A 10,482-nucleotide genomic window follows, 5' to 3' on the forward strand; every position below is an offset into this window, starting at 1 on the left:
AATGGGACTATGGCAGCAATACAATGTACCCTCCGCCATGTGCATACGGACTACTATGCCGGCTCGTCTAGCCACAGTTACGGCTCATCAACAGGGAATCAGCACATCGAATCATGGTGGTCTTTTTTCAGAAGAGGGAGGTTGGTACATCTGTTTGGATTAAAAGTACAGTGGAAGCTATATAGTGATCACCTCTGTCTCTGTTAAACTAATCAGTGCTGATTATTAAAATCCCCTTCCTTGTTTGTCATTGTGATTATTATTAGTGTTCTTCAACTGTTAAACTCTAAAGCAGACCACTTCAGCACTAAGTGATAATAATGAACATAGGAATCCATAGGAATTATTCTTTCCCAAAGATATTGAATCACATCAGCAGTTGATTACTATTGTGATAATCATATTGGTTTACATTCTGATTTCTCTGTGATGCTTTTGTTAAGATGTATCCACCAGTGCATTCTAAACGTGACTTGTGGTTATTAATTTTGTCCTCTCGTGTGAAATAAGCCACTTTGCATCTAATGTATCCCCAGGTCTCAGTTTTGGATGGACTTGTTTGGAGACCTGAGAGACTCTGGACTCTTCATTGGCAGCCATGAACACCAGTGCTTACTGAGATTTAGCTTCAGTAATGTTCTGCAGCAAGACCTGGATGAATGTATGGACCTTTGGAACAAGCACCGGATTCGACCAAGCAGACTTGCATCATGTCCAGGAGGGATTCCGAATGAACTGTATCTCTTGCCTCACTGGTAGTAATTATCATACATTACAAAAAATGCAAGGTGTTATGGTATAGCCTAAACTGGAATATATTTGGACAATTGTACATGTTGGTATAATCCATTCTTGAATTTAGAAGCTATCTGTCTCTACCATTGTTTATAAATTTCTGTATATCAACAAGCAAACAAATCTAACAATGACCATTTCAAACCTTGTCCTTTATATCATTGTATCATCTAATTTTGCATATTTGGTTCAAGGGACTGTGGATTTGTTGTTGAAGACAGGGAACTGGATGTGTTTTCTGAGGCAAGACAAGTGATTGATTTATGTGGTGATGCAGACATTGAGGAATACCTACAACAGGCTGTGGAACGAAATGGACTACAACAGCCATAGACATGGACTATTGGAACCCGTTTTTACCTTTCTTATGTATCCCACATTAACATGGACTTAAGACAATATTTTCCCGATGATTGGTGGACTATACATGCCTGAGTTTTGGAAAACACTTCCCATTCACAAATGTGATCTGACATTTACAAATTGCTTCAAGGGATAAATTACAGGATATGATCCCAAAAGTCTCAAATGTGGTTCTTTTGAATTTTCAGGTTTAGCATCTTGAACTCTGGGACTGAAGTGGAGACATATTAAACTTAAATTTTATTCATTTTCTGATTCAGTGTTTATGTAAACATCAATTACTTGCAAAAAACATTTGTTCTGATTTTACGTTTTTTTTTTTTAAATATATATATATATTGAGCTGTAAAAAACAGGAAACAGCAAAATAATAAAAGAAAATCAGGACACAGCTCTGAAATATTTGTGGGTAAGATCTGCAAGTAGCTAACTGCACAGACTGAAACAATGTATAGAAGCCCTCACATGGGTGAACAATCACTTTAATGCAAAACAAGTCCCAAATTGCCTTTTAACAATAGGCAGTAACTGATGCAAACAAGCAAACGTGACCTTGTACTTGGGCATTATTCTGACCAGAAAGTTGTTGAGAAAAAAAAAAAAGACAAAAAAAATAAATAAAAGAGAGCCCAAATCAGGCCACAGCTCTTATTGCATTTATGGGTAAGATCTGTAAGTAGCTAACTGCACAGATTCAAATATATACAAGCCCTCACACAGGTGAACAGAATCACTTTTATGCATGTCCCTTTGACATCTAAAAACATCCAAATCCTGGAGCATTCTGGATCCCAAACTCCATGTTTGTCTTAAAGACACTGTAGGAATCCAAGGGCGGTAGCTTCAATGTGTTTGCACATGTGCTTGCCATTGGAAAAGGTGAATCAGTTAAAAACTCAATGCTTGGAGGGGGTGCTATTCCTGCTGGTGGAAGTGCTGCTAAACCAGTGGCAAACATCAGCACATCCTCAAGGGACACAGCCGTCACTTTTTCTAAAAAGAGAAAGTCAACATTGTAGTGCATTGTTTGACTCTGCATTATCTAAAAACATAAAGTGAATCATTACTCTTATATTTCATTAAAGAAACTAAGATTACTAAGAAACTACACTACACAATTTATATATATCTAACAAAACAGCCTTGACAAACCTTCACAACCGAGAAGAAAATCAGCCCAAAATCCAATTATTTTGACCTCCTTCTGCCGCCTGTTGCTTCCTCTTGGGCTGAGGTCTGGGCTGAACATGCTTTCCATTTCTGCAGCAGTCAGGGCCTTGGAAGAATGGTATAGGACAGGAGCCAGCACACCAGAATGCTGCTGCAGTGCAGTCAAAAACTGCAGACTTGCCAGTCCATCTTTGAATCTATCAAGGACAATTATTGTGTAAGACATAGGTGTGGTTTATCAGGTCTGACAGAAAAAAAACTACCAAACATATAGCAACAATGTATGCAAATATACTTACAGACCAGATTTTTAATTTAATATATTTTGACATAAATTCTGATTGTATATATATGTATGCCATAGGTAGATTGTTTATATAGGAGCATACAGAAAACATTTCATAGTGCACAGAAATTAATAGTGATGTCAAAAAAGGAGAGATCATCATGATTTGGACTTCTCCCCTAAAAATCTTGCTTTCACACTGCAAGAAACAGAAGTGTGCTAAACAAAGCACAATAATTTCTTTGAGCACTAAGTACACCAAGGAAAAATAGACAAACAAGCCGGATGGTATTTGAGGGTCAAATGGAGCATAACCTGAGCTGCTAATTACTGAACCCTTATGAGAAAACGAGTTTTTGGTTTCAAACAGCTGATTAGTGTCAGTAGTACCAGCTGGTTACTCTGGGTAATTGTGTATAATGAACAGAAATAAACCAGTGGAGCTCAGATATGGTTTGCCATGTCAAAAGGTACATAAGATAGAACTTTCAATTGAATCCAGTGGACATGCGTATGTAAAAGTTAAATATTTGTCTTTAACAAAGTTTACTCAGTGTCAGACTGTACTTCATGATTTACATACTCATATTTACTTTGTGGATCATAAAAGTGATGGAACCTAAAATTAGGCTAGTATTGTTCAGTACATTAAAACATTTCCCTGAAGGGGACAAAAAGAGGAGATAGCAACTGAAGATTGCACTTTTACAGTCTGAACCAGTAAGGATGCTCCTCAATCCTGCTATTTCATAAATACCTGATGGCACTGTCTCACAATTTTTCAGTGGCTGCAGTGATATGCAAATGGCAATACTGACTGAATGTTGGATTAGTGAAAAACTAAACTATTACATTTTTTGATGATTGTTGGCAAAAAAGTTTTAAATAATATCATTTTAAAACTTTAAAAATAATATTACCGTTGAATGGCAATGTGGTTGCGGTCTATAATGTACCATCTGAGGTACTCCTCCACGAGTGTATGCTTCTCACAAGCTTTGACACGTCGGAAGCATCCAGCTGTTTGGAACATTGTGCTGTTTTGCAAAATTAGATTTTGCAAAGACTCCTCCGATTCTGCTTCCTGGACCTATTTAAAAGACATTTACTGTAAGACCAACCCAAAAATATCCATGCTTGACTACTCTTCTCCTTCATTAATACAAATCTAGGATTAAAAAAAAGGATAAAATGACTTTTACTTCTCGTTGAAATAAGTGGAAATCTGTCCCTTTAAATAAATAAAACTTATCATATCTTGAGTGTCGTCTTACTCTCAATTACTGAAATAATTTTCAGGTGTCCTCTTAGTAAATTCATTCCTTGAGTCAAGATAATTTTCTACCTGACGTAGAGCTTTCCCTATCTCCTCATCTGTTACATCATCCACAGTGGCGCTGAAACTTGGCTTCCCTATTATGTGGTTGACAAGGTCCTTTGAGAGGAAATGTGGTGCTGGTCCCCCGTGTATGATAGACACAGCAATCATCTTGCCTGCAAGAAAGTACTCATCTTCCCTGACAGCTGTTACAGAGAGTACAGAATTATTATGGATAATTACCATCTACATCAGTGGAAGATAAAAAAAAATAAATTATTTAAAACTTCAAATTTTAAAATGACATCAAAAAACCCACCTGTGGAATTGTACACAAGATATCGTCTTTCTGGAGGTCCATCGAAGATGGGGCGATTTCTCAGGTGATTCATTAAAAGTGTGAGGAATTCTCGCCTCGGCCCACCTGTGTCCAACCCTTCTTCAAAGGACCCTGCATCGTCGGTAAACTTAACGAAGATGTCGCTGTTTTCGGAGTATGAGCTGCGTTGAAATCCTCTGACAGCTCCATCCCATACGTCAGATCTCGATATATTGAACCTGCTGACTTTCTTGCGGTCAATTGCAAGTGCCAAATTTGCAATTACTTCAGGTGCCTGCACACTTGTGGGTCTAGAGAAAAGTGAGAAACTTACTTTAGACTTTAGAGCATAGTGGCTACTTTACTAAACAAAAGTCTTTCATTCCATATTCATAAACTATATCCTGACACTTCATTGAAACGAGAGACACTGATGAGTCAGTCTCTAAAACAATGAGCAACGTTTTATTCTTATTAGCTTAATTCCAATGGACTCTCTTCAAACACACATCTCAACAACTGGACCTGATCCAAGCAGTTACAGACAGAGAAAGTCAGATTGGTGTTCATTTTAGTGACTTCTCACTTTTGTATAATTTAATTTTGGACAGAATAGAGAGCTGGTTAATTTTCTACTTATGTCTATATGACTCACTCAGATTCTTCTGAGGGCATGTCATTTGTTTCCTCAGGAATGAGAACTTCATCCTCCTCATCATCATCAATGACGATAGGTGCAAAGAGATTGGTGTAGTTTCTGCAAAATGAAGACATTATGTGCACACAATATAAATATAAACACACATAAATGCATAAACACGCAGTAGATTAGCACATATTTGCCCAATCAAATGGTTGACCCACTGTTCCAGCTTAAACTCAACAACATCTAATCTTTGTCAGGAGAGAAATGTGTTTACCCCTCAATAATGTTGCGTTTCTGATATTTTGTCCACCACTCTATATATAATTACACATAAGACAAAACACACCTGTAACAGGAGCTCTTGACGTCAAGACATCCGGAGGTACCTGGATAAGTATGATCCTCATCCAAGTGTATAGTCTGAAAATTAAGAAATGTAGAAATAGGTTAAATATTCAATCAAATGACAACATAATTATGTAACTAACTCTATGGATTACTTAAAAGGAATAGTTAAACATTTTGGCAAATTTGCCTATTGCAATAATCCCTATAGTCATATGAGTAGGTATATTCCCAGTGCCTGTTGTTTTGAGAGCCGTGAGGCAGAGATGTGCGCTGCTCAGTGAACACAATGGAGGTGGATGGTACAGGTCGCTCCATCCCTCAAAACTAATCAAATACACAATCCTACAATTCCAAAATGCTCTTATGGACTCTCAAAACAACAGGCACTGATAATTAAAGGGACTGTACCTGCTTATATGACTATAGGGATTAATGCAATAAGCAAATTTGCCAAAATATTCAACTATCCCTTTAAGGAGGTGACATAATTAAGAATAGCTTCTAAATGCGAGGAGATGACGTTCAGTGGACACACTTTCACATTCACATTTCCCTGTTTACTTTTATTGTTGTAAATTAAAGTGAAATGTGATACAATTGCCAATTAAAAAAACTGCATGAAGCAAATATATGACATGATTTAAGTAATGGACAAGAAAGAAAAAATGCAACATGCTAAAGTACTGAGGAAACTTTTCTCATATGTGCTTCTATGGTTGAAGAGGATATCTGAAGTGATTTTTGATGCATCTACGATCATCTAACTCTCTATATACCCTTTCCATTTCTTAAGTCAGGCACATTCACAAAAAGGTTGTAGTTAACAGTCCATCTGAAGTGGCTTTATATTCCCCCTGAATGAAAAGCAAAGCTTAAAAGCACACAACTGCAATAAACACAATACTATGATTATGAGTTTACTTCAATAGACTTTGGTCTAATGGTATTAATATAATCATAACATTAAAAACAGATGGTGGACAACGGCTCCTCTCTCTTCACTGCAGGATGGAGAGATATAGAAGATCTTTTGTACCCAAAGCATTCAGACTTTATAATTCTTCACTGAATGGTAGATGAGCTGCCAGACAAGTGAATTTCCCTCTGAGGATCAATTAAGTTATTCTTATCTTATTAGACCATATGATATTTACATTAATGGTGTCTATGTAAACATTTAGCTATTGTTTTGTTTCATACCTAAAGTCATGGGACAATGAGGACTCTATGTAACTATTATAATACTCCATTACCTGTTGTACTTCAGTAGAGAGTGACAGCCCCCCAGCACCATTCCTGAGAGGGCATAAAAGCATAAATCATAGTGTACTCCAAAATATATTGGTGACATTGCAAAACCAAACAAACATTTAGATATTGGAGTAGCAATGCATTTACGTATAGTAAATGTTACAATAACCACAAATTACAAAGCTATGTCGATAGCAAATAAATATGTATGCAAATGCAGTAAAAGCTAAATTTTCTATGGTACACACACACACACACACACACACACACACACACAAGTACTTACACCTTGTCAGGCTCTTTGTGTACAGGACTGCTTTTGTGATGAGGTTCAAATGGCTGTAGTAAAGACATAATTTAATTAAAATACAAGTATTTGTTTAGTATTGGTAGGCCGATGTCAAAAACCCACACAGGTTGAGGGCAGGTTAATCACAAAAATGATCACCCAAATATGTTTTAAATTGCACTCACCAGTGTATCAGCTAGATCAAACTCTCTTGATGTTGTTTTTATCACAATCTCAGAGTCAGAGTCAGATGTGTCTGGCAATTCTCCAACTGCAAAACATGAAAATAAATGAAGCTCACCTCAATGATAATTGCTAAAAAGGGAAGCTAACACCTAGAGAAAATGCTTAGATAACTCCAAGCTGGTTAACAGAATATGAACATGAATGCTGAAAACACAGTAGGGAGTAACTAATAAAATCCAAGGGCCTATTTCAAAAGACAGCTTGACTATTGATCCCAAAGTGAGGGAAAGTCTGCATTTTTTCTGTTTCAGAAAGGGAAGTAAAACCTCTTAAAAGTTACTAGCTAATTAAAGAATAATATTTACTTTGGTGATTGTATGGGCCATTGTTGCTTATCTATTCACTATTTCTAAATCAGTTAGTGAAACGAAGGCCATGTGTGTCAAAATTCCACACACAAACAAAAGCCATAAAACATCTCATCTTTTGCAAAAGCAAGCTCTTCATCAAAATATATATAAGCTCTTCAAAAATGATTCCAAACTCTACTGACAAACACCAAATATATTAGACCTTTTCATCAACACCTCCACATGACTATGCTGAATCAGAAACACTTTTCACATTCCTTTTGTGATGATTATATGCTAAATATAATTACATTACTGATACATATTTCAGACATTTTTCATTTGTGAATTTAGTGGGATTTCAGTGTCCTTGTGGAGCTAGTCAACAGACACAGGCTTCCAGTCTAATCTAGAGGATTGTTTGGCATTTTACATAACACTAGGTGTAGTGTTTTGTTAAAACTGTCAAGCAAAAAATGTGTAGTATAATTCTTTAAGTGATGACTGACATTTTGCTCCGTCTATGTCAATTTTCACTTTCTATTTATTGTTTTTAATTTGTCGTGTGTAAACAATTATAAAAAAAAACCCCAGGCAGAACCTTTTTGAAACTGACTGAACAAATTACTCCACTGTTCCAGAATAGAAAATTAAGATTTTTCCTTTTCAAGGTAGATCAACTCAGAGAAACTCAAGACTCCATTCTGAAACAGGACCCAGATTTTTGATAAATAAATAAAGATACAAACAAACAATAAATAGCAGATTCCTCACTGACTAACATACAGTATAGCAGTACAGCAAGTCAAGGCATCTTTGCACTGGACACAACTAGGTCATAACAACACAGTTTACCTTCCTCAAAGTCTTTTTTTGAGCAGATAAAAATGGTGATCCGCTGATATGGCCTGCCAATTTCTGCCTTGTATGTTTTTAGAGTAAATGGTCTTTGTGTCCCAGGGATATTAATAACTTCAGATAACTTCAGACATCTGGATAAAGAAGGAGGAAAGGTCCTTCATCCAGGTCTTTGTTGAAGTCCCTCATTTTTTTCACTGCCTGATTAAGCAGATCTAGGGCAGTGATGTCAGGATGTGTAGAAAGGCAAAGAGTTTTCCCATGCTGTGGCTTGACACCACCACCCTTCCCAATGGTCATCAAACCAACATTTATCTGCAAAAAAAAAAAAAAAAAAAGAAAAAAAAAGTGGACTGTTAGTGGGTAATGTTTAAAGAAACGCTGTCTGACCAGGGTTCAAAACATCACCAGAGACCCCTCCCACCCCCATCATGGACTGTTCTCACTGCTGGCCTCTGGAAGGAGATTCCACAGCCTACGGAGCAGAACAGCCAGGCTCAACAACAGTTTCTTCCCACATGCCATAAGACTGCTGAACGCACTATAATATTTCCCCTCCCCACCCACACACCCACACACACCTACACAGGACTGCTCCACTAAGGACCTCTGGGCCATACTGCCGTGGAATAACACATCACAACTAGATTTTTTCTGTGCAATACATTTACCTGTGAAATATATTTATCTTATTTATCTTCTCTTTTTATATGCATATTTATTTTATTTTGTATAGACTGCCTTTCTCACTATTCCTGCTGTACTATGAGCCATTGCATCGAAATCTCACTTTGATGTAAATCTAAATGACAAATAAAGTCTGTCTAAGTCTTAACTTAAAATGATCATTAATGCTATATTACATGTCACACTTGGATACAAAATGGACAATTATTAACTCAAAATATCACTCAAAGCAGAATGACCCAAACCTTTAAGTTTTAAGTTTAAGTAGCCTTTATTGTCATTATACAATGAATTGTACAACGCAATTATGAGGTTAGAATGGAGGGTTAGTCCTGAGCTGCTGCGACTGAGCGCGCCGCCACTATGGGCAAACCTAACCTTAAGTGCCCATCATGCATGTCTTAAAGCCAGTAAACAGCAGATTTGAAGGGTACTTTTCGATACAGATAATTGGTAATACAATGATCAGAAACTAGCAAATATGTACAAAAGTGAAAACAGGACAGTGTCATTATCTGAGTAATATGGTCGTGGCACAGAAGCCCATTAGTACAGGCAAAAATATAGTGGTCACCAAAACTGACCCTACCATCAGGCTTACTTTTAGACTGAGATGATGGAAGAATGTCAACAGCTAGTTAACAATTGTTCATTCTCACTCTGAGCCATAACCAACTTACCTGGACTTTACTTGTTTTTTTTGCCTCCATTTTCCCACATGAAAACTTTTGCCTCTCCTCTGTTTTTCTCTTTCTGTACTCCAGAAAGGTCCCTAGTGTAGGGGTTTGAATAGTCTGTGATTCTACACGGAAGCAAAGGAAAAACATGTTACATTATACAGACACATAAATACAGCAGTAGCCTAATGTTTTACAGCATACAAGAATCAAATTAAGACAACACATTATTTTTTTGCAAAATAGGGGTGCAGTTTTGGGGACACAAACAAACTGAAGCAAGAAAGTAAACGAATCTAGAAACAACACACACAATCTTTTCCTTCTGGCCTGCAAATTTTCTAAACTAAAGCCTGAAGTTGCTTCATCTGTCTTCAGTTTCACTGCCTATAACGTGCACTCTAACGTTACTGACCACCAAAAGATACTCTGGCAACAGCGGTAACATCAATACATCTTTCATTCCAAACAGCAGCATTCATGAAACACCTGTTGCCCCCTCACCCCTAGATGACAACACGTGCCTTATCACGTCTTTAATATACATGCACAAACACAGACCGTTCCTCTAACAAGTCGACCATTATGTAAACGTAATAAATGTGTATGTGTATGTATACTGTAGCTGTAGGAATTGCCGATTAAGGTCTGGAAACTGACGTAAGTTAGCTAATTTGCTCTGGTAAGCTAACGTTACACCATTCAAAAGTACGTTAGCCTAACATAAACATTACATTAACGTTACATCCGTCAACTTACTTGAAGGTCGCGCGTGAGTATCGTCACCGTCTTCTTGCAGCCTTTTCCCACAATCACTGCAGAAGTTGGGTTTTCCCTCGAACTCTTTGCCACAATTGTGGCAATACATCGCGGCGTGTTCCTTTGTTTCTGTTTGTCTGGCGGTGTTGTCCTTCCGGTTCAAAGGACGGATCAGTCCAA

At 37.2% G+C, this 10,482-nt stretch overlaps 1 pseudogene across 1 annotated transcript; it reads right to left on the reverse strand.

The window, feature by feature from the left end:
* Positions 1–1,597: 1,597 nt before the first annotated feature.
* Positions 1,598–9,661, reverse strand: LOC144463876 (G2/M phase-specific E3 ubiquitin-protein ligase-like; annotated as a pseudogene). Its single transcript, XR_013491870.1, has 12 exons — positions 9,547–9,661; positions 8,177–8,494; positions 6,971–7,056; positions 6,783–6,835; positions 6,499–6,541; positions 5,244–5,317; positions 4,907–5,008; positions 4,252–4,562; positions 3,960–4,138; positions 3,535–3,704; positions 2,311–2,525; positions 1,598–2,151 (listed from the first exon to the last, which is right to left on the reverse strand). The product of XR_013491870.1 is annotated as a G2/M phase-specific E3 ubiquitin-protein ligase-like (transcript).
* Between the last annotated feature and the right edge of the window lie 821 nt (positions 9,662–10,482).

The sequence above is a fragment of the Epinephelus lanceolatus genome, chromosome 7, assembly GCF_041903045.1.
Source record: "Epinephelus lanceolatus isolate andai-2023 chromosome 7, ASM4190304v1, whole genome shotgun sequence".
In the NCBI taxonomy this organism is placed as follows: domain Eukaryota; kingdom Metazoa; phylum Chordata; class Actinopteri; order Perciformes; family Serranidae; genus Epinephelus; species Epinephelus lanceolatus.